Here is a 25,335-nt window from a genome sequence, read left to right as displayed (position 1 = left end):
GATACTATTAATGGTCCTATCTGCAGGTGCTTCAGGGCCTTCTGATTTATTTTATTTTATTAACTTTTTTTTAGGTTCAACAATTTTTATTGATGTTCAAACACACAAAAAACAGCTACTTTCATAAATCACCAAAGCTTATATGGTACATTTATACATGCCTTACTACAGTCTTACCAACATCAATGTTATTTTTCTGTTGAATAATACCCACCCGCATCCCCCTCCCCTCCTTCTGTGTCTTCCCTCCGTATCCCCCTCGCCCCCCGTTCCCCCCTTCCCTTCTCACCCCCCCCCCTTATTCTCCATGCTGTACCTTCCACATAACAAGAGTAGACAGGAACCTTATACCCTCTCATTGCCCGAACCCCTAATCCACTCTCAATTGATTAAGAATTGAGCTATGAGCTCGAGGGGTTAGAATATGAATATATTTCCCCCATATCAAGTAAAGCTTGTGTTGTTTTTTGGGATTTAAATATGAGTCTTGCAATTGTAACAAGAGTAGTGCATGCAGCCTATTGCGCCATTGCCAATATGAAGGAGCTTCCAACTTTGTCCAATTTAACAGTATACATTTTTTCCTTATTAGAAAAACCTTATATAAAGATAATGTATGATGATCAGCACTAGACTCCCTCGCCTGGGCAGCTCCCAAGAGAACAACCTCAGGCTCCATTAACACTTCTTTCCCCAAAAGGTGCTCCAAAAACCGCCCAATTTGTGCCCAAAAGCGCTGGATCTCCAGGCAAGTCCACATCGCATGGTAAAACGTGCCTCTAGATCCTCTACATCTGGAACATTGGGGCGAATCTACTCTCCCCATGTAATATAATCTTGACAGAGAAGTATATGCCCGATATAACCCTCTGGCCTGACATTCTCTAAGTTCAGCACTACACATCCTTCCCGGTATTTGGCTCATACTACGAACTAATTTCTCCGACGTTATCCTTTTTTGTAAATCCTCTGACCACCTCAAGGCCAAAGTATCCAACTCTCTAGTACGCTCCTTTTGCACTAATCTTTTATGCAATAATGAAATTGAAATAGGTTCCTTCGTAGGCATTTCATATAACTCCTGAATCTTGGTGGCCACATCAACAACCAAAGAAGCTTTTGGCAATGTTCTAATATAGTGGGTGATTTGCTGATATGCGAACCTACCTGCCCAATCAATGTTCCCCAACCCCAAATTCTCAAACCTCTGAATATTCCCTGCAGAGTCTAAGCAATCCTGGACCGTTTGAAGCCCTCTATTTCTCATTTCCCTCATATGCAGATTTCCCATTCCCGGCAAAAAATCCCCATTACCCATGATTGGCAATAAGCCGCTGCATCTCGGATCAAAAGACTCGCTGTGTGCCAATTCTTCCCATTCCATCCGTAGTGGACGCACTACTGTACTAACTCGAAGATACGCCGGCAAAGCCGAGAGTTTAGCCTGTAATACATAATGAAGATGCAAAGGATGAACTCAGGCCTTTTCCAACCGTAATGGAGTATGATGTGATGTGCCCAACAACCAGTCTCCCAGGTGTTGCAGCAAACAGGCCCTATTATACCTTAATAAATGCAAGATTCCCATACCGCCTTCTCTCCAACCATCAAGCATATTTTGGAAATGAATTTGCGGCATCCTTTTGTTCCAAAAAAATCTAGATAACAAGCCACACAGTCTTCTCCAATCTCTCTTAGTGAGACACAGTGGCAGAGTTTGGAAACAATAAAGCCATTTAGGGAAAATAATCATGTTGAACAACGATATTCTGCCCAACAGCGATACCGGTAAATTACCCCATCTCCCTATAGTCTGCTTAGTGAAAGCCATCAACTCAGCTATATTCCTCTGATACAGCGTATGTGGATCCCCCGGAAGCTGTATAACCAAGTATGTAAAAGAATTCCTAGTTCTCTTGAGCTGACAGCTTAGTTGCCTCCACTCTGCCTCGATCGTATGGAGAGTCTGTACTTCTGATTTGTCCAAGTTTAGACTAAATCCTGAATAATATCCAAACTCAACAAATATCTCCAGCAGAGTGGGCAAGGAAACTTGTGGCTCCCTCAGAATCACTAACAGATCATCGGCTTGGGTCCCTTCTGCTTTCTGGCTGGTGGGGATGCCAAGTGCCACTAGCCAAAGACATCTCCTAGCACTTATTTCAGCAGGCATGCTTCGGCTGCTAATGCTGGCTCTCCTGCACATGCTCAGTTAGCGTGCCTGGGAGAGCTGGCATTAGCTGTCAAAGCATGTCTGCTGAATTAGGTGCTACTTATTCAGCACAGGTATGACTCAGGCAGGAGACGTCTTCAACTTGCAGGGCTTGGCATCCCTGCCAGAGAAGGCAATATTTTATTGTGACAGTGGCTGCTGCGGGGGGGGGGGGGGGGGGGGGTAGAGGGAATGAGGAGAGAATATAAGGCCCTCTAAGTCCACTTTTGGGAACTCCCCAAAATAGACTTCTGGCTATGCTCCTGCCTCATACCCCCAGGCTAAGTTTCTCCATCTTCTACCCATTGGCTTAAGTTTCTGTTTCTGTGTGGGTGGGATGCAGCAGAGGGAAGGCTTCAGGGTTAGCTGCAGGCAACATATGTTTATCGTTGCCACTGCAAGCAAAGAAGGTAGGTTTGAATGACCTCAGGAGAGGATGCGGAGAGGGAGGAAGATGGAGAGGCACTGGACCTGTGTGGATGTGAGGAAGGGAGGGCAAAGATACAAATCAAGGTAAGGTTTACACATATGTTGTCTTGTTGGGCAGACTGGATGGACCATGCAGGTCTTTTTCTGCCGTCATCTACTATGTTACTATGTTACTATATTGGACCCATGGGGGGAGAGGAGGGATGGTAGAGAGAGTTCTGGACCTGTAGGGGAGGGAAGAAGAGAGGGAGGAAGAGGGAGCGGTGATGGACCTGCAGGGGTAAGAGGGTAGGAGATATTCCAGACTATGGGGGGACTACAGAATGAGAAGTAGTGTAGTGTTAGTGCAGTGGGATGAGAACCAGCAGAATTGGGTTTAGTTCTCACTGCAACTCCTTGTAACTTTGGGAAAGTTGTTTAATCTTTCTTTGCCCCAAGTACAACATACAGAACATGCATATAATATGTAAACTGCTTTGACTGTAACCTCAGAGGCAGAATATCAAATCCCATCCTCTTACCCTTATCTCCCCAGATTCCCTCTTTACCAGATTGCCACTGAATCTAATGCTGGCTCTGGGTTTAATTTTCAAATCTTCATACAAAGTTTGCACCATTACTAGCCAGTAAAAATTGTCACCTTAATGCTTTTGTTTTGTGTATACATGAGATTCATACATCTTCAAATACCTAATATAATGAAGGTGCAAGTCAAACATGGTACTGGTGAGCAGTGTTGATGCTAACGAGAACCAGAATCAGGGAGCATATCTCAAACATAAACCCACTCCCATTTTTCGATGCTGGTTCAGTGCTGATGCTTTGTGGTCAAACACTGAAACACATGATTAGAAAGGTCTTAATCTAGAAGATTGAAGGCAAAAGTAATATTGTATGCAAGGGGGGATGGATGGAGGGGAGAGGGGGAGGGACAAGAAGGCTTTATCGGGAATTGATGGGGTGAGCCACGTACTGAAGAATGATAGTATGTTATTAGCTAGGTTTTTGTCCAGGTTTGGGAATGGGATGTTTATGGGTTCTTTATGTTCTGTTGTACTATGTTTAAAGTTTAATAAAAAATAAAATGAAAAAAAAAATCATATAAACTTCACATCTGATGTTCAAAAATGTGCTTGAACAACTACCGGTAGTTAAATTATGAAATTCTCTCGTTATGCAATTTTCTCAGCCATTTTGACACATTTTTTAAATAATAAGTACACAAGATCAAAATTGAACAACAAGTAATAATAATGTTTACTCAACAAATAATAAGTGTGCATATTGTTAAGCCAACTCACATTAGTGTTTGTTTTCATTTTTGGAAATAAAGCCCCATCCAATTGGTGGAACATAACCATACTGAAACAAGACATGATGCTGGGAATTTATACATGCTTTTAGCCTTATGTTTGCTCTCGGGGTGGTGTAATACACTTTGAATGAGCTGTGTTGGCATTGCCGCATGGCTTAGTAAACAGGGGGATAAGGTAGGCACACAGTATGTGACATCATATTGATTATAAAGGATCAAACATACTACTCTGTTCCCCTAGACCTTGCTAGCTCCATGCAATTTTTCATCATGGCATTTCCTTGTACTTCGTGCTTCTTTTGCCTGTTAGTTCTGTGGTGTTGTGGTGTTTGTCCCCATGAAAGCAATTCATTCATTTGCCTTCCTCAATGATAAAAACAACAAACCAGCTGATTGTGCAAGTCTTCTTTGGCTATTTCAAAAGAACATTGATTCAAAGGTTGATTTATACCCTTGGCATTATTCTGTTCAGTGAACCCCTTGCTTTTCTTTAACACGCAGGATTTTTATTTATGCGGGATTTTTATTTATGCACAGATTGTGCAGAGTTCTGACGATTTTAATTTAATAAGCATTATTAAGTCAATAGCTGAACTAAGCTTAATTAAAAAAAAATCAACATTTATACTACTTACTATAGTCAGTCCTAAGCTAATGTGTAGGCCAGTAGCATTCTGCTGCAGTCTGTGAAGGCTGCTAAAGGGCCAGATTCTCAGAATATCACTAATCAATTTATGTGAGGGACATATATATTTAATGGAAGTAGTCGGCATGCAAATCTCTCTGGTAAATATTCATTAGGCATATCCTAAAAAACTGGCTCATTGGTGGCCCTTGAGAACTGGGAGTGAATACCAAGGCTACAAGCTATTGCTGAAACTAGGGTGGTTTACAAGGCTTCCGAGAAATTCCTGGGGCAGACCTATATAACTGTGTTTGCCAAAGAACTTTATTGTTACCTCACCAGTTTAACATCCACATGGAAATACTGACAAGAATCATCAAGGAATCTGGAATAAAGTTCCAGATAACAGACATGTAGCCAGACCTCAAGTTTTGGATGGGTCACTGGGCAAACTGGATGGGCATAAGTAGTTTTATGTGTCCTGACCCCCCCCCCCCCCCAACTGAAAATATTAAATATCTGAGTTGGTGGGGATCCCCAAGCCCTGCCTGCTGAAAATCTCTTTGAACATGACTAGGATTCTCTTCAACTCAGCTTCGCAGTTGGCGGCTGCTCTTCTTGAGCACCCAACACTGGCAGCTGGCACATGTTTGGTTTTCCTGTGCATGCATGAAAACCGAGCATGCACAGAGTGCCAGCATTGGGCAGCTAAGGAGAGCTGCTGCCGACTGCATTCAAGGAGGTTTTCAGCTGCTGGAGCATAGGGATCTCCACCACCTGTAGTAAGTGTGCACTGTTGTTGGGTGAGCCTGAGCCCAAAGTGGGTGGGCCCACTCCAGTGTCAGATAATTGTACATTGTTCACTCAAGAAAAGGGTTTGCTTTGGATTTAGCTCATGCCTTTTCAGTAGTAGTTCAAGGTGAGTTACATTCAAGTGCTGTAAGTATTTGTCTCTCTCCTTAAGACATACAATCTAACCCCCACCTTGTACAAAGCTGCGCTAGCGGCTGCTACATAGCAATGCTGACACAGCCCATTTACTTTGAATGGACTGTGTCGGCATTACTGAACCAGCATTGTAAAAGGGGGGGGGGGGGGGGGGGGGAAGCTTGTATCTGAAGTAATGAAGAATTAAGTGGCATGCTGAAATCACAAAGAACATCACTGGTATTTGACTTCCCTGGATCTCAGCCTATTGTTCTAAGCATTAGGCTACCCTTCCTCTACAGTTGGCTATGGATAAAGAGGATAAAACCAGTGTATGAGGAGCATTAATGATTTGCTTCCTCATTCTTTAAAGTAGGTGCCAATAGTGTGCCAAATTGAAAAATACTAGCAGTTATGGACATGACTGGTGACAATACATGACAGTTATGCACATAAGTGGCAGGCGCTATTCCATTCACAATCTCCCGTACTCTATATAGCGGGCCTAGGGGTCCTTTTGCAAAGGCACGGTAGGCTCTAAGCATTTGCAGCGTGCGCCAAAATGAGACTACCACAAGGCTAGCATGCTCCCCTGGTGGTAATTTCAGATTTGGCACACATCCATAAATTATTTTTTTTTATTTCCTACTACATGCCGCGTTTCCGGCATTAATCGGCAGTTGGCATGCCCTGACTGGTCACCGCATGTGTGGCACAAGAGCCGTTACCACTAGGTCAATGGGTGGTGGTAAGGTCTCAGGCCGAAAGTGGACGTGCACTGCAGTGGCGTAGCCAGACTGCCAATTTTGGGTGGGCCTGAACCCAAAGTGGGTGGGCACAAAATTTTCTCTCTACCCCCCCCCCCCCCCCAGCAAAATGTAGTCACACTCAGATGCATTTGTCACACAGGGTAAAGTGCTGCTTTTCAGTACATCAGATTTCAGACAATTTATTTAATAGCCTAATCCTTTTCAGTGAGCTTTCAGAGGCCAAAACCTCCTGCCTCAGGTCAGTATAATGCTGTTACGGTATCCTCTCCTGACCTAAGGAAGGAAGTATTGGTCTCTGAAACTTTATTAACACCATATTACTTTATCCTAAATTAAAAATAAAATTATTTTCTTTACCTTTGTTGTATGGCCATTTACTTTTTCTCATTGTGTTGCTCCCAGTCTCTAGATTCTGCTTTCCTTCGTTTTCGCTTAACTCTTCTGCCAGGGTTTCCTGGCCATTTGTCATTTTTCTCTCCTTTTTCTTTGCTTTCTTCAATATTTTTCTGCCTCTCTCTGTGTCCAGATTTAATTCATTCTTACTATCCATTCTTTAATTTCCTTCATCTACTTATGGCTTTTCATCTTTTTCTCACCCTTGTTCTCCCCATGCCCCTTCCTCTTATTCTCCAATCTTTCACTATTCCCCCTTTCCATGCAGCCTCTCCTCTTTCTCTCCCCATCCTTCCAGTGTCTCCCCTCTCTCTCCCCATCCTTCCAATAGTCTCCCCTCTTTCTTTCTGCATCCTTCCATCCAGTGTCACCTCTTTCTCCCTACCCTTCCATCCAGCGTCTTCCCTCTTTCTCTCCCCATCCTTCCATTTTCCCTCTTTCTCTGCCATCTGTTTTCCCTCTTTCTCTCCCCATCCTTCCATTTTCCCTCTTTCTCTGCCATCCTCCCATCTGTTTTCCCTCTTTCTCTCGCCATCCTTCCATTTTCCCCCTTTCTCTCGCCATCCTTCCATTTTCCCCCTTTCTCTGCCATCCTCCCATCTGTTTCCCTCTTTCTCTCCCCATCCTTCCGTTTCCCCTCTTTCTCTGCCATCCTCCCATCTGTTTCCCTCTTTCTCTCCCCATCCTTTCATTTTCCCTCTTTCTCCCCATCCTGCCATGTTTTCCCTCTTTCTCTCCCCATCCTTCCGTTTCCCCTCTTTCTCTGCCATCCTCCCATCTGTTTTCCCTCTTTCTCTCCCCATCCTTCTGTTTTCCCTCTTTCTCTGCCATCCTCCCATCTGTTTTCCCTCTTTCTTTCCCCATCCTTCCTTTTTCCCTCTTTCTCCCATCCTGCCATCTGTTTTCCCTCTTTCTCTCCCCATCCTTCCTTTTTCCCTCTTTCTCCCCATCCTGCCATCTGTTTTCCCTCTTTCTCTCCCCATCCTTCCATTTCCCTCTTTCTCTGCCATCCTCCCATCTGTTTTCCCTCTTTCTCTCCCCATCCTTCCATTTTCCCTCTTTCTCTGCCATCCTCCCGTTTTCCCTCTTTCTCTCCCCATCCTTCCATTTTCCCTCTTTCTCTGCCATCCTCCCATCTGTTTTCCCTCTTTCTCTCCCCATCCTTCCATTTTCCCTCTTTCTCTCCCCATCCTTCCATTTTCCCTCTTTCTCTGCCATCCTCCCATCTGTTTTCCCTCTTTCTCTCCCCATCCTTCCATTTTCCCTCTTTCTCTGCCATCCTCCCATCTGTTTTCCCTCTTTCTCTCCCCATCCTTCCATTTTCCCTCTTTCTCCCCATCCTGCCATCTGTTTTCCCTCTTTCTCTCCCCATCCTTCCATTTTCCCTCTTTCTCTGCCATCCTCCCATCTGTTTTCCCTCTTTCTCTCCCCATCCTTCCATTTTCCCTCTTTCTCTGCCATCCTCCAGTTTTCCCTCTTTCTCTCCCCATCCTTCCATTTTCCCTCTTTCTCTGCCATCCTCCCATCTGTTTTCCCTCTTTCTCTCCCCATCCTTCCATTTTCCCTCTTTCTCTGCCATCCTCCCATCTGTTTTGCCTCTTTCTCTCCCCATCCTTCCATTTTCCCTCTTTCTCCCCATCCTGCCATCTGTTTCCCTCTTTCTCTCCCCATCCTTCCGTTTTCCCTTTCTCTGCCATCCTCCCATCTGTTTTCCCTCTTTCTCTCCCCATCCTTCCATTTTCCCTCTTTCTCCCCATCCTGCCATCTGTTTTCCCTCTTTCTCTCCCCATCCTTCCATTTTCCCTCTTTCTCTGCCATCCTCCCATCTGTTTTCCCTCTTTCTCTCCCCATCCTTCCATTTTCCCTCTTTCTCTGCCATCCTCCCGTTTTCCCTCTTTCTCTCCCCATCCTTCCATTTTCCCTCTTTCTCTGACATCCTCCCATCTGTTTTCCCTCTCTCTCCCCATCCTTCCATTTTCCCTCTTTCTCTCCCCATCCTTCCATTTTCCCTCTTTCTCTCCCCATCCTTCCATTTTCCCTCTTTCTCCCCATCCTGCCATCTGTTTTCCCTCTTTCTCTCCCCATCCTTCCATTTTCCCTTTCTCTGCCATCCTCCCATCTGTTTTCCCTCTTTCTCTCCCCATCCTTCCATTTTTCCTCTTTCTCCCCATCCTGCCATCCATTTTCCCTCTCCCATTCAGGCCCACCAGCGCCAGCTCCCATTGCCGGCCACTGCTGCTTTTCCTGATGAGCAGCAGGGCCGGCGCTACAAAAAGAAGAAGCGCTCAGCTGACTGAGCTGAGCGCCAACGCGTCGCTAACCCGACGAGAAAAAATGTTTAAAAAAAAAATGCGGCACTGCAGGCAGCCTCGAAGCATTGGCTGCTGGCTCTGCAGACTGCAGGCTCCTTCCGTCTCTTACGTCACTGCCCCTGCTTCGCTACAGGGGCAGTGATGTAAGAGATGGGAGGAGCCTGCAGATCCAGCAGCCAATGCTTCAAGGCTGCCTGCGGTGCCGCGTTTTTTTTAAAAACATTTTTTCTGGTCGCGTTAGCGTTGGCGCTCAGCTCAGTCAGCTGAGCGCTTCTTCTTTTTGTAGCGCCGGCCACTGCTGCTCATCAGGAAAAGCAGCAGTGGCTGGCAATGGGAGCTGGCGCTGGCGCTGGGCGGGCCTGGACTGAAATTGGGTGGGCCTGGGCCCACCCAGGCCCACCCGTAGCTACGCCCCTGGTGCACTGGTTTCAATTTTAGCGTATGTCCATTTTCTGACTCCTTAAAAAAAAGGCCTTTTTTCCTAGATGTGGTAAAAAATGGTCCAGCGTGCCCAAAAGACACGCTCGCACTACTGCAGACCACTTTTTACTGTGACTTAGTAAAAGGATACCCTAGTGTTCCACACTGAAATCTAAGCGTATTCCATAATAACTCACGTAAAATTGGCTTAACAAGCTAATCAACACTGATAACGGCTCTTAACAAGCAATAATGAGCACTAATTAGCAATAATTAGAATTTATGTGCATAAATCCCTAAGTCTATTCAGTAATGTACTGTGCCTAAATTCTAATGCATGCAGTTCAAAAGGGGCATGGTTATGGGCAAGGAAATGGGCGTTTTGTGGGCATTCCGAAATTTACGTGTGCAGTTATAGAATATAGCCCAGTGTATGTAAATCTACGTGCTAGGATTTACACCACATTTTCCTTGGTATAAATGGACCCGCATAGTTTTAGGCGCTAGAATATCAAATAAGCGTATTCTATATACCGCCTAAATCTAGGTGCCGCTTATACAATACGCTTAGGCGGAACTGTTTACAGTATGGATTTTTTAGGCGCTATATATAGAGCCTGCCATGAGTGGGAAAGCACGGGGTACAAATGTAACAAAAAAAATTGGCCCAATGTGCCTAATTTGCATAGTGTGGAACTGGAAAGGAGTGTTAGCATGGATGGAGTATGGACACAACTTATAGAATACTATCACCTACATGTCTTCATTGGTGCACTTAGGTGTGCCAGTTTATACCAGTCATTGACATGACTTAAGCTGGCACACCTAATTTTTGGCTTACCCATGTGGCTCTGCGCTAATATCCTATAATGGTTTTCACTCAGCAATTTATATAAATGTAGTAAGATTTGTAAAGAAAAACTACTAAAGGGGGTGGGGAGGGGGAGAATAAAATATATCCTATGCTAGTAACCAAATTCTATACCACTAACATGCAACCCCTCCTTCCCCTACACAAAATACATATATATAGATTTCTACCAACTGGTATAGTAGTTTGCATTATATCACATGCATAAAATAAAAACATCTGTAATCTACCACAGAAGGGAAGAGTATAAGTTAACCTGCTTTCATGGAAAACAGAGAGTGGGGTTAAATGGGCAGTATTCACAATGGAGAAGGGTAGTTAGTGGGGTTCCTCAGGGGTCCGTGCTAGGACCGCTGCTTTTTAATATATTTATAAATGATTTAGAGATGGGAGTAACTAGCGAGGTAATTAAATTTGCTGATGACACAAAGTTATTCAAAGTCGTTAAATCACGACAGGATTGTGAAAAATTACAAGAGGACCTTACGAGACTGGGAGACTGGGTGGCTAAATGACAGATGATGTTTAATGTGAGCAAGTGCAAGGTGATGCATGTGGGAAAAAAGAACCCGAATTATAGCTACATCATGCAAGGTTCCACGTTAGGAGTTACGGACCAAGAAAGGGATCTGGGTGTCGTCGTCGATAACACACTGAAACCTTCTGCTCAGTGTGCTGCTGCGGCTAAGAAAGCGAATAGAATGTTGGGTATTATTAGGAAAGGTATGGAAAACAGGTGTGAGGATGTTATAATGCCGTTGTATCGCTCCATGGTGCGACCGCACCTTGAGTATTGTGTTCAATTCTGGTCGCCGCATCTCAAGAAAGATATAGTAGAATTGGAAAAGGTCAGCGAAGGACGACTAAAATGATAGCGGGGATGGGACGACTTCCCTATGAAGAAAGACTAAGGAGGCTAGGGCTATACAGCTTGGAGAAGAGACGGCTGAGGGGAGACATGATAGAGGTATATAAAATAATGAGTGGAGTGGAACAGGTGGATGTGAAGCGTCTGTTCATGCTTTCCAAAAATACTAGGACTAGGGGGCATGCGATGAAACTACAGTGTAGTAAATTTAAAACAAATCGGAGAAAATTTTTCTTCACCCAACGTGTAATTAAACTCTGGAATTCGTTGCCGGAGAAAGTGGTGAAGGCGGTTAGCTTAGCAGAGTTTAAAAAGGGGTTGGACGGTTTCCTAAAGGACAAGTCCATAAACCGCTACTAAACGGACTTGGAAAAATCCAAAATTCCAGGAATAACATGTATAGAATGTTTGTACGTTTGGGAAGCTTGCCAGGTGCCCTTGGCCTGGATTGGCCGCTGTCGTGGACAGGATGCTGGGCTCGATGGACCCTTGGTCTTTTCCCAGTATGGCATTACTTATGTACTTATGTACTTATGTACTTATGGACATTCCTCAAATATCTATCTATCTATCTATCTATCTATCTATCTATCTATCTATCTATCTATCTATCTATCTATCTATCTATCTATCTATCTATCTATCTATCTCTATACATAGATAGATAGATTTACCCCCCCCCCTTTTTTTTACAAAGCCGCACTATCAGCTGCCAGTGTGGTAATGCGGACACAGCCCATTCATGAATGGGCTGTATCTGCATTACTGCATTGGCAGCCAATAGCGCAGCTTTGTAAAAAAAAAAAGGGGGTGGGGGTATTTTCTTATTTTTATAAATAAATATATAGGGATAAACAGCTATGAATATATCTGAGGAAGGTCCTTGAATACAGGTTAACTTATACTCTTACCTTCTGTGGTAGAATACAGATGTTTTTATTTTATACATGTGGTATAATACAAGCTACTCCACCAGCTGGTAAGTAGCACTTTCAAAAGAATTTCACATCCTGTCTTAATTTAAGTTGGCTTTCATGGGTACCTTACAAAGCACTGCAGTGCATTACTAGATTGCCAGGAAGCAATAAGAAAGCACATTAAAATACGAAGAGCCAAATTTCAATATTGGTTATGTTGCCATTGATAGAAATCATGCATGTATATAAGAAGCACTACAGATTGTGCAGTTTTTAAATTTAGTACATTTGGGCTAAAATTGAACAGGACACCTTTGAAAAGAGTTTTTGGCTGCCCTTTGTTTCTCTCTCTCTCTCTCTCTATGGGGTTCTTTCCCTTTCTGAAGTAGCAGGAAATTAAGGCGCATGTTTACCAAATAATAATAATTTATAATAAACAAAGGACCCATTTTACAAAGCAGCAGTACTTGAGGGAAGGCCGACAATTGTTGAAAAGTGCATTGTTTGGAACAAAGTATCTTTCAAAGATATCACCAAAACAGGGAAGATAGGGTATCCCGATAGTGAGGTTGCAATAGAGACCGTGGTAGACAAGCAGGCTTATTTTCAAAAGAGAAGGGCGCCCATCTTTTGACACAAATCGGAAGATGGGCGTCCTTCTCCCAGGGTCGCCCAAATCAGCATAATCGAAAGCCAATTTTGGGCATCCTCAACTGCTTTCTGTCGCGGGGACAACTAAAGTTCACAGGGGCGTGTCAGAAGCGTAACGAAAGCGGGACTGCAGTGTGCCTAACACATGAGCGTCCTCGACTGATAATGGAAAAAAGAAAGGCTTCCCTGATGAGCACTTGGACAACTTTACTTGGTCCATTTTTTCTTACGACCAAGCCTCAAAAAGGTGCCCAAACTGACCAGATGACCACCAGAGGGAATCGGGGATGACCTCCCCTTACTCCCCCAGTGGTCACTAACCCCCTCCCACCTTCAAAAAAAACTTTAAAAATATTTTTTGCCAGCCTCAAATGTCATACCCAGCTCCCTGACAGCAGTATGCAGGTCCCTAGAGCAGTTTTAGTGGGTGCAGTGCACTTCAGGCAGGCGGATCCAGGCCCACCCCCCTTCCTGTTACACTTGTGGTGGTCAATGTGAGCCCTCCAAAACCCACCACAAACCCACTGTGCCCAAATCTAGGTGCCCCCCTTCATCCCTAAGGGCTGTGGTAGTGGTGTACAGCTATGGGGAGTGGGTTTTTTTTTTTGGGGGGGGGGTTTGGGGGCTCAGCACACAAAGTAAGGGAGCTATGCACCTGGGAGCTTTTTCTAAAGCCCACTGCAGTGCCCCCTAGGGTGCCCAGTTGGTGTCCTGGCCTGTGAGGTGGACCAGTACACTATGAATGCTGGCTCCTCCCAAGACCAAATGGCTTGGATTTGGTCGTTTCTGAGATGGGCGTCCTCGGTTTTCATTATCACTGAAAATCGGAGACGACCATCTCTAAGGACGACCATCTCTAAGGTCGACCTAAATATTGAGATTTGGGCGTCCATGACCGTATTATCGAAATGAAAGTTGGACGCTCATCTTGTTTCGATAATACGGGTTTCCCCGCCCCTTTGCCATCTGCCCTGATACTTCTCTTTCAGCTATTAACAGCACTGTGCTGAAGGTAGACAAGGAAGGAACAGAGAAATGGAGAGAGTTGGCACCCTGAGGAGGAGGGACTGCTGGACCCTCCTCTTGCTCCAGTGTTTGAGGCACTGGGGAGGGGGTTGGGTTGGGGGGGAGGGTCCAGCGACAAAGGTGCCCAATCTGACCTGACCCCCAGAATAGTTTTACTACAGAAACATCCATAACGTAGCAGAGAAGGAGACATAAAACTCATTTAGGGCCTATACACTAAATCTTAAGGGTCCTTTTACTAAAGTGCATTAGGCACCTAACATGTGAATTCATGCATGTTAACTGCTACCGCACATACACAGTAACCGGTTTTCTGTTATTTTAGCAGTTAACATTTGCTAATTCACATGCTAAGGGCATCTTGTGTTAGGGGCAGTAACTAGGTGGGACATGGGTGTGCAGAGTATATTGCAGTTAGTGCATGGTACATACCACATGCTAACTGACAATTGTTCAATTAGTGTGGGTCCAACTTGCATTTCCTTATATAGGCACCTAGCATCTTCTTATATAGGCATCTCTTTATATAGGCACTAAGGGCTGGATTCTATATAAGGCATCTTAAATGTAGGCGCATTAGAATAACGAGCATAGCGCTATGCTATGAACTGCATCTACAGTAATATGTGGTTTAGAGAATAGTGCATTATCTGGGGGAATGCGTGTACATTTAGTCATGGCCAATTATGCCACTGAAAAACTGGTGTAAAAACTCGTACCCTAAATGTACGTGTGTTCCCCGAATTCTATAACAACATGCGTAAATGTGATTGCTACCCCTGACATGCCTACAGTCTTCCCATGGCCATGCCCCCTTTTCAGCTACACACTTTAGAATTTACATGCACCTCTTTTTAAAATACACCTAAAAAGAAAAGCATGTGAATTCCAATTATTGCCAATTAGTGATGATAATTGGTTGTTATTTTAATTGAGTAGAGGGTGTAAATTGGCTGCATGCACAATTTAATGTGTGCTACTTGCCGTGCTTTGTATAGAATCTGGCCCTAGGTGCATCTGCACTAATTGTAACCAGTGTACTGCAGAATAAATGGATATTTTAATGTGGGACCTGCAAAAAACATGCTAGATATGCCCCCTCCCCCAACAGTTGTTTAATTTATTGCATAAGGCATGGTAACTGCAAAATCTTATGCACTTTGAAGACCCATTAGTATCTTTATCTTAGATTCTTATACTACATCTTACTAAGGCTGTTTAATGTGTACTTGCTATACATTAATCCCTGAAATCTATATAGTGCTCCTAAAGATCTGCGCCAAAATCCAAGTGGATTCTGTAACAGCGTGCACAACTTAACAAGCTTAGGGGTCCTTTTACTAAGGTGTGCTGAAAAATGCCTGCGCTAGTCAGTGGCATAGCCAGTATGGGGCCACGGGGGGCTGGGCCCCCGTAGATTTGCCCCTGGACTCCCCTGCCGATGACCCTCTTGACCCCCCTCCTGCCGCCAACCTGCCGTTGCCTACCTTTGCTGGCGGGGGACCCCAACTCCCGCCAGCCGAGCCGAGGTTCTCTTCTTCCAAATCCTGCGCAAGGCTTCATTCTAGAACGAAGCCTTGCACGGGATTGGGAAGAAGAGGACCTCGGCTCGGCTGGGGGTTTGGGGTCCCCTGCCAGCAAAGATAGACGACGGCGAGTTGGGTGTGGGAGGGGGTCGAGAGGGTCATTGGCGGGGGGGGGGGGTCAAAGCTGGTGGGGGGGTTCGGCAATGGCAGGGGGGGCAAAGTTGGTGGCGGGAGGTTTCAGCAATGGCGGGGGGGGGGGGGGGGGTCGGCGGCGCCGGGGGGGCTAAAATGAGCCCCCTCACCTCGGGCTCTGGACCCCCCTCCCGCCGAAGTCTGGCTACGCCCCTGGCGCTAGTGTAGGCACGTGTTTTGGATGCACACAGATCCATTTTCACTGTGCCTGTAAAAAATGCCTTTTTTTTTGGCTGAAAGTGCAGCAAAATCAAAATTGGCACGTATCCATTTTGGGTCTGAGACCTTACTGCCACCCATTCACTTGGCAGTAAGGTCTCACGTGTTAACCAGGCGGTAATCGTCGATGCACAAAAACTGCCAATTACTGCCCGTTTAGCGCCGTGCATTCAAAAATAAAAAATATTTTCAGATGCGCATAGCAGACATGTAAAAAAATGGAATTACCACCTGGGCCACGTGGTAGCCGGGCGGTAGTTCTAACTTGATATGTGTTGCGTGCGCATAGACGCCTACGCAGCTTGGTAAAAGGGCCCTTAACAGGCTAATGAGCACTGTTAACAGCACTTAAGCAATAATGAGCACTAATTGACAATAATTAGAATTTAGGCACACATCTCACTAAGTGTATCCTGTAACAAAGTGCGCCAAACGTCTAACATGTGCAGGCAAAAAGGAGCATGGTTATGGGAATTTCAAAAATTACGCACATAGTTATAGAATATGGCCCAGTGCACCTAAATCTACATGCCGGGATTCACACCACATTTTCATTGATGTAAATGTAGGCATGTAGTTTTAGTGCTGAGATATCAACTTAGCATATTCTATATACTGCGCCTAAATCTAGGCGCTGCTTATAGGATATGCTTAGTTGACACTGATTTCTTTGCCAACTTTTTAGGTGCCATATATAGAACCTCTCCCTAAGGCCCTAACATATATGTTAAACCAGTCCTAAAAGATGATAGTGCATTAACATCCATTAGTAAATAGGTCCCCACCTCTGCTATATATGAAAGTTAGAATAATGTCAAGCAGTCTTAAAAATATGTGTATGCAAATTTAAGGTTACTTTTTCCCCTATGAAATGTGTTAACATTTTCTTGGAGTAGAAATTAGGATGGAAGATCAAACACAAAATTCAACAGAAGGAAATTAGTGAATATTCGTTAACTACAAATACTATCATTTCCTCAGCAAGAAGAAATTAATTAGTGGTCTCTTTCTTGTCACCAGTTGTAGCAGTTGGATCATGTGAACTATAAGATCCATATCTGGTCCTAATTTTACAACCCAACACCACATGTTGTTTTCAAGCTGCTTTTGTGTGAGCTTAAAGCACTTTTAAAATAATAGCATTTTGCTAATTTAAAATTGTAGCCTATATAATTTTGAACCTCAAAGTTATTAAAGACCTTTTAAATGTTTTGTAGATGTGTAATTGCCCCAGGATGGTTGGAATTGAGAAAAGGAGAACATTTCCTAAGGAGTTACAGTTTTTAAAACTACTGGCGAGATACAATTAAATCACAGGATAAACAGTTACTTCTGAAATTATATAGGATGTACACTTATTCTTAATTAACCCCATAGGGTCCCTACTTACTGCCTGTCTTGCTTCTTAAAAGTACTGTCTGCACCTTTCTGAAGAGTCATGCACCATGCTCAATATTTGTTTGTACAGGAAGATCCAGGGGTGGAAATTCATTTTGGTAAAATCCGAAAATGGTTATTTTAGAGAGATTGATAGTTTATTAACCCTTATTTCCGGATTCTATATAGCATATTCTGTAATGTGATGTGTGTAAATTCTATGTCACATAGTTGAAAAGGGGGCATGACCATGGGTGTGGAATGGGCAGGTCATGGGCATTTCTAAAATATATGTGAATTGTTATAGAATACACCTGGTCCACACATAATTTAGGTGTCAGCATTTACACCAAGTTTTACTTGGAGTAACTGCCCGGGATTAAATTTAGTCACCACACAGAAATTCAGGCTTATTCTAGGTCAGTTCCCATCTGGACAACTCCCACCTAGGACAATTCCCACTGAACCAATTCCCATCCCACCATGGAAGACAATTCCCTTCATTAACCCCAAAAATACAAAACACACCAGGACAAGTGAAAAGCCTGTAAAATGCCAGGAACTGGTCATTAGAGTGAGACCCAATGGGGACGCCAGAGTAATGACCTGAAGTAGGCCACTCGAGGGCGCTCATAGGTAAATGTGACCTGCTTAGTCTAGAAGCATTCACTAGAGGTCGTACTAATAGTGGAAGGACTGGTGTGATATTTTTAGAAGCCTGGGGGGTGGGGAACAGCCTCAAAGATAGCCCAGACAAAGATAGCTGGGGGGGGGGGGGGGGGGGAGATGGAAGCAGGTGTTACCCATTCCTAAATTAAGAAGGGGAGGGTCCTAGCCGAGGATTCCCCTTTAAGAAAAAGCACCCAGAAGGTTCTGGACCCTTCCAGAGCTAGAAGGATGGGTCCAGAAGGGGTCTGGTGGGCTATTAGCACCTTCCAGGAGGAGCTAGGGAGAAGGGAAGGGGACCTCCAGGAAGTAAGAAGGCCGAGCAACTCGTGAGCAGACTCCCAGAAGATGGACCAAGGCGGGCTGAAACCCCAGGGATCTGACCTCAAAGAGAAGGCCCATAAAGAATGAGAAGGAAGGATGCCAGAGAGAGAGAGAGAGAGAGAGAGAGAGAGAGAGAGAGAGGATCAAGTTGGGCTGGAAACCCTGGGGTCTGGTCCCTGAAGGAAACAATGCCTAAAAAACAGATAAGGTACTTACCTGAATACTAGAAGAAGATGGAAAATGTATCAGGAGGAATCTTTGTTGTGGGTTCCAATGTGAAGGGAACATTGGGCCAGACTGAACTCAGTAATATTTGTGAGAAAACGTCCTGTCCGAGGGAGGAGGCTGCTAGGCCTGGAAAAGAGGGGACAAAGACTCTACATTTGTGTTTAGCCAAGGCTGTTTGTAAGGGATTTGCATAAGACTGAGAATGGAAAGGTGCCTACTTTGCATATCCCCTAGAACTTTCTAAATCAGAATGTTTTAGAGGTATAGAGGCATTGAGTACCGGAGGGAAAAGAAGGATCTTTCCCTAAAAAGCGACCAGAAAAGAGGGTGTTGAGTGAAGTCACCCTAAGTTTAAAGAAGAGTCCAAACCTTGACACTGAGCATACTAGATGCTATAACTAAGAGTTGTCTTTGAGCTCTTTCCTAAAGGCAAAGCTCTAATTATTACTGGTAGAGAGCTGGTGGTTTAAGCTGTAGGCCACAGAGGTGCCATCACAAAATTGGTATCCCAGGTGGGACCTTAAGAGCCACGCATTGATGACTGGTTTCAGTCAATATTACAGGAATCTGCAGAGATATCAGCTGCTGAACTCCAGACAGAGTCCCCAGTGAGAGAGGAGATCAGGCAGTGTGCTTTTGCCACAAGGGGCCCATCACAATATATAGAATCTAGTCCTATATGGGGTAGTTAATTTCAGAAACAGTACATCTAGCTGCTTAACAAAAGTGTTACTGTAGTTTTGCTTGCTATTAGTTAACAAAACCCAATGCATAAAAATTTGTAAGGCCCTACCAGAAATCAGAGAGAGTGGATTGTATAGAGTACAAAAATCATGTCACATTTACTGTACAAAATGGTATCATTATTTAATATTGCAATTTAATTTTGTTAATAGATAGATATAACTATTTGTTTTAGTATGATTTATAGCAAGTAGCTGTATTAATATAATTAATGATGTTTATGTACTTAAAATAGTTGACTTTGTTGAAATATTGTTTTGACTGTTCTCAGATTTTACTATATAAGGTGGTTATAGCTGGATCTTCCAGGTCCTTTATATTTCTGTATCATGTTGATTTATCTTCTCATTTTCCTGGTTTTTATTCAGCACTCCTCGTTGGCATCTGTGGGGATAAAGAGAAAATTAAAGAGTCATGGAATAGGAGGCAATGTATTGTTGTGGAGTAGGAATTGGTTATTGGACAGGAAACAGAGGGTAGATTTAAATGGCCATTTCTCTCAGTGGAAGAGCGACCACAATGCTAAAGGGGATGGAACTCCTCTCATATGAGGAAAGGCTAAAGAGGTTAGGGCTGTTCAGCTTGGAAAAGAGATGACTGAGGGGAGATATGATTGAGGTCTACAAAATCTCGAGTGGTGTAGAACGAGTAGAAGTGAACTGATTTTTTACTCTTTCAAAAAGTATAAAGACTAAGAACACTCAATGAAGTTACATGGAAATATTTTTAAAACAAATAGGAGGAAATATTTTTTCACTCAACGAATAATTAAGCTCTGGAACTCATTGCCAGAAGATGTGGTAACATCGGTTTGCGTGTCTTGGTTTAAAATAGGTTTAGAGAAATTCCTGGAGGAAAGGTCAATAGTCTGCTATTGAGACAGACATGGGGAAGCCACTGCTTGCTCTGGGATTGGTAGCATAGAATGTTTCTACTATTTGAGTTTCTGCCAGGTACTTGTGACCTGGATTGGTCACTATTGAAAACAGAATATTGGGCTAGATGGACCATTGGTCTGACCCAGTGTGGCTATTTTTATGTTCTTATGTGGTTCCTCAGTCAATTGTCATTACTTTCTGGTTCATATGTACTTCAACTGCTTCTCCATTGGATTTTCTCTTTTCAGTCCTATGCATATAAGGCCTTGCAACTGCCCCCCCCCCCCCCCCACACCAAGATGTACAATTCAGGTCCTCCTCCATTGATTACCCTCCCAGTGAAAGTAAATATGAACCAAATGCAGCCTTCTGAGTGAATCCCTTCACTCCAGCCTCAGATACACCCATCATTTGAACCTTGGCCACACTCCCAGGGGAACTGAAGTTGAAGAAAGGTCCCTTACCTTCCCAGCAGGGGTTTTACACATCTTTATCTAGATTTAGTTCACACCTTCTTCAGTAGTAACTCAAGCTAAGTTACATTCCGCTACACTATATATTTCCCTGATCTCAAAGGGCTTACAATCCAATTTGTCCCATGAACACAATGAGTAGCAGTATTTATTTATTGCATTTGTATCCCACATTTTCCCACCTCTTTGCGGGCTCAGTGTGGCTTACAATAAGATATGAATAATGGAAATACATTTGTTACAACTTGGTTATGGGTTACATTGTACAAGTTATGCGAGACCATCGAAGTGTCTGTAGGAGTATAACAATGGGACATCAACATTGAAACATTGGAAAGAGACAGTGGGGAGCTTAAAGGGCAGTGTTAAGACACAAAGACATATGGTGTACATATTTCTGTGAGTAGATGTATGATTGATGTGGTATTGCGGGGGATGAGGGTCAGAAGTTGATGTATGATGCATTGATGATCAGTGAGTGTAGACTCTATGTGTTTTGGCTCTTTCCATAAATTGTTTCAAACAGATGGGTCTTCAATAATTTGCGGAAGGAAGCTTGTTCGATTTGAACCCTGTCTTTTGCTGGCTGTTAGCTTAATGCTCTAACCACTAATATCACATTGAAGGCACATTATCTTTGTTGAATATTTGATCAAAATTCTTCCCTCATTATACCCAAGGCACACTAGACACCTTGTGAGATAAACCTCAAAGCCTGCTATTAGAAGGTTGGTATTAGAGGCAAAGAAGAAACTGGATCCAGTCATATGTGGTCTGGGTCACATTACAGTTCTGAAGCAGAGTAATTTTGAGGCCTACTGAGTGACTGTAAACTGTGAGCTCCTTGTGTAATACTGTATAAAGGATTTGGAAACTTGGGAATTCATGTTAACAATTAAGAATTTCTACGTCACACAAAGTGATTGCTAGGAAATCACAAGTTCAAACCCTTGAATTCATTCCTCTCACTTTAATCTGTTACTCAGATGGGCTTCTATGGGACCGTGACAGCTGTCTACTACAATTAATCTTTGAAAATACAACAAAATTGCACTGTTTAAACATTAGTTGTCACTATATATATAAATATGCAAGATTTACATTTTACAAAAAAACAGCTGTTTGTATTAATAAAGACTTAATATTTAAACAATCTAAAGATTTTTGTTATGGTCCAATTGTGTCAAAACAATATCAACCAGTGTTGGACCAATAGTTCACCATACAAATAAATAAATCAACCAACATATGGAAGGAGAATGGGGGGGAAAGTCTCATAAACCACCAGGTTGGTACTCCACTTATTCAGTTTTAAGGGGCCACATTCAAAACCTTCGGTGATTAGTATAATCATTGACAAAAACCCCACTCCATCCAAATAACATGTGATGTGCAAAAGGTGATGCTGGATTAATTGCTGAAATTATACTGCGTGACTGGCGGTACACTGATAAATAAAGCAGTGTGGCACTTACCTTTAGCTTCCCAAGTCCTGATGGATATGTGTTTCGCCGTCATTTTGTCAAGGGATTGGAGCCTGGAACCTGAAAAGAAATTTTTTAAAAAGATACTCCTCAAAATGGTGAATATCCAGTAGCTTAAAGTTTCAATTTAAATGAAAACTTGACCCACAGTGACCTCGCACCCTGCTGCTATTGCTGCCTAACTCAAAAAGATGGCGGTGGCGTCCTTTTAACAAAAAATGTTGGAAGTTGAAACTACTGGCATCAGCTAGCAGGAACTTGCGTCAGAATGCTGATCATCTCACAAGAACTGATTTACATAAAGCAGCCCCATTGTAAGTTGGAGTTAAGTCCTGATAGTTCAAGTGAGCGCAAATGGAAAATTCAATACAGCTCCCTCTGAAGCAAAATTCTATTGATGTCACCTCTGTGTTGAGAAGGATGAATGCAATCAATAGCAAAACATTTTAAATCTGCAAAACTAGGTGCTTGAGTCATACAGTATTGAACAATTGGAGCTCCCAAATGTTGCCTCAATAATCAGGATCTATGCTCAATGATCCGTTTGGTTTTGCTGACATAGAGCTTATCACACGGACATTTTAGCACATCTACTATAATAAAACGCAGCCTCAACGTTCTGAGGACACTGACGTCACTGAAATCACTCACACACCGGTTCGTGGTTTCATGGTGGTGAAGTCACCACAACATCTTCATGCCCCGCCCTCGCGTCACACGTGATGACGTCGAGGGCGGAACATGAAAACAAATTTACGCACGGGGAGCAGTAGGGAAACACATGGAGCGTGTTTCCCTACTCCTCCCCTTCCAACAAATCCCAGCCGCCGCTGACGTGCACATGAACCCCGCCCCTTTCGCCAAATAGCCCCGCCCACGGTAGCACACGCTTAACCTCACCAACCTCCCTCCCTCCCTGTCACCTCCCCTCCCCTTATGCGTGTCTCCCTGGTGGTCTAGAGGTACCTGTTCCGTCGGCCCAGGAAAGAAAGAGCCCCCTCTTTCCTCCCGTAGCGGTGGCTTCCTTGCTGCATGGTGTGGGAGTCCGGCTCTCAGCATTTCAAAATGGCCGCCAAGAGTTCAAGCTGCCTCGCGAGACTTCAACTCTCGGCAGCCATTTTGAAATGCCGAGAGCCAGACTCCCACACCATGCAGCAAGGAAGCCACAGCTACGGGAGGAAAGAGGGGGCTCTTTCTTTCCTGGGCCGACGGAACAGGTACCGGAAGGGGAGGGGAAGGAAGTCCCGTGCCCGCTAGCGCCCGTTTCATCGGCGCCAGAAACGAGCCATTTTTACTAGTAGATAACATAAGGAGAACAGCAAGAAGTATGGTGTTTCAAAAAAATACCATTTCTTGTCAGCAGGGTTACAAAAACCATCAATCTGTTCTGGCACCAGTTATGAAAAGTCTAAATTAGGTTTTCTCATTTCACCTACTATATATATATATATATATATATATATATATATATATATATATATATATATATATAAAAACAAACTCTAGTCCAATAGCAATTGCTTGCTTTGGTTTTGTGCTCTGCCAAGCATATGATTGTACTTGACCTCCATTATGCATTCTTGTGTTTGACTTGTGAATGATGTATAACTTGGCATGAAAGTAATGACCCTGCTAGAAGAACCTTCAATCACAAGGGCTACCCTTTAACTACACTGGAAAGGCATGAGCTAACTACAAAATAAATACATAAAATGGAATCATTAAATAAATAAATGCGCTTCTCATATGAGTGAGATTTTCTATCAGTTTTTACTTTTTTTTTCCATTTATGTGGCACTCTGTTCTCATATCTGCCTTCCTGACAGACATGATTTAACAACCAGAACAGGATTGTGCTGCTTGGTAAGTCAGGTGTCTATTCACAAAGCTAAAGAAAAGTCTAAACTTACTTGTTTTGCGCATTGCATGTCTACTACTACTACTATTTAGCATTTCTATAGCACTACAAGGCATACGCAGCGCTGCACAAACATAGAAGAAAGACAGTCCCTGCTCAAAGAGCTTACAATCTAATAGACAAAAAATAAATAAAGTAAGCAAATCAAATCAATTAATGTGAACGGGAAGGAAGAGAGGAGGGTAGTGGAGGCGAGTGGTTACAAGTGGTTATGAGTCAAAAGCAATGTTAAAGAGGTGGGCTTTCAGTCTAGATTTAAAGGTGGCCAAGGATGGGGCAAGACGTAGGGGCTCAGGAAGTTTATTCCAGGCGTAGGGTGCAGCGAGACAGAAGGCGCGAAGTCTGGAGTTGGCAGTAGTGGAGAAGGGAACAGATAAGAAGGATTTATCCACGGAGCGGAGTGCACGGGAAGGGGTGTAGGGAAGGACGAGTGTGGAGAGATACTGGGGAGCAGCAGAGTGAGTACATTTATAGGTTAGTAGAAGAAGTTTGAACAGGATGCGAAAACGGATAGGGAGCTAGTGAAGGGTCTTGAGGAGAGGGGTAGTATGAGTAAAGCGAACCTGGCGGAAGACGAGACGGGCAGCAGAGTTTTGAACCGACTGGAGAGGGGAGAGGTGACTAAGTGGGAGGCCAGCAAGAAGCAGATTGCAGTAGTCTAAACGAGAGGTGACAAGGGTGTGGATGAGGGTTTTGGTAGAGTGCTCGGAAAGAAAGGGGCGGATTTTACGGATGTTGTAAAGAAAGAAACGACAGGTCTTGGCAATCTGCTGGATATGAGCAGAGAAGGAGAGAGAAGAGTCAAAGATGACCCCAAGGTTTCGAGCTGAGGAGACAGGGAGAATGAGAGAGCCATCAACAGAAATAGAAAACGGGGGGAGTGGGGAGGTGGGTTTGGGGGGGAAAATGAGAAGCTCGGTTTTGGTCATATTTAATTTCAGGTGGCGTTGAGACATCCAGACAGCAATGTCAGACAAGCATGCTGAAACTTTGGTTTGGATGCAAGGTGAGATATCAGGGGTAGAAAGGTAGATTTGGGAGTCATCAGCATAGAGATGGTAGGAAAGCCATGGGATGAGATTAATGAACCAAGGGAAGAAGTGTAGATAGAAAAGAGGAGGGGACCAAGAACAGAACCCTGAGGTACGCCGACAGGCAGAGGGATAGAAGTAGAAGAGGATCCACCAGAGTGAACACTAAAGGAGGGGGAGGTAGGAAGAGAACCAGGAAAGGACAGAGCCCTGGAATCCAAGTGAGGACAGGGTATCGAGAAGTATGCTGTGATCGACAGTGTCAAAAGCAGCGGAAAGATCAAGAAGAATGAGGATGGAATATTGACCTCTGGATTTAGCCAGTAATAGGTCATTGGAGACTTTAGTAAGTGCAGTTTCGGTTGAGTGGAGAGGGCGAAAACCAGATTGTAGTGGGTCAAGAATAGCATGTGAGGAGAGAAAATCAAGGCAGCGGTGGTGAACAGCACGCTCAAGTAATTTGGAGAGAAAAGGAAGGAGGGAGATGGGTCGGTAATTAGAGGGACAAGTAGGGTCGAGTGAAGGCTTCTTAAGGAGAG

Source organism: Microcaecilia unicolor, chromosome 2 (assembly GCF_901765095.1).
Source record: "Microcaecilia unicolor chromosome 2, aMicUni1.1, whole genome shotgun sequence".
Taxonomy (NCBI): Eukaryota; Metazoa; Chordata; class Amphibia; order Gymnophiona; family Siphonopidae; genus Microcaecilia; species Microcaecilia unicolor.
The sequence above is the reverse complement of the archived record's forward strand: the minus strand, read 5'-3'. Positions refer to the sequence as shown.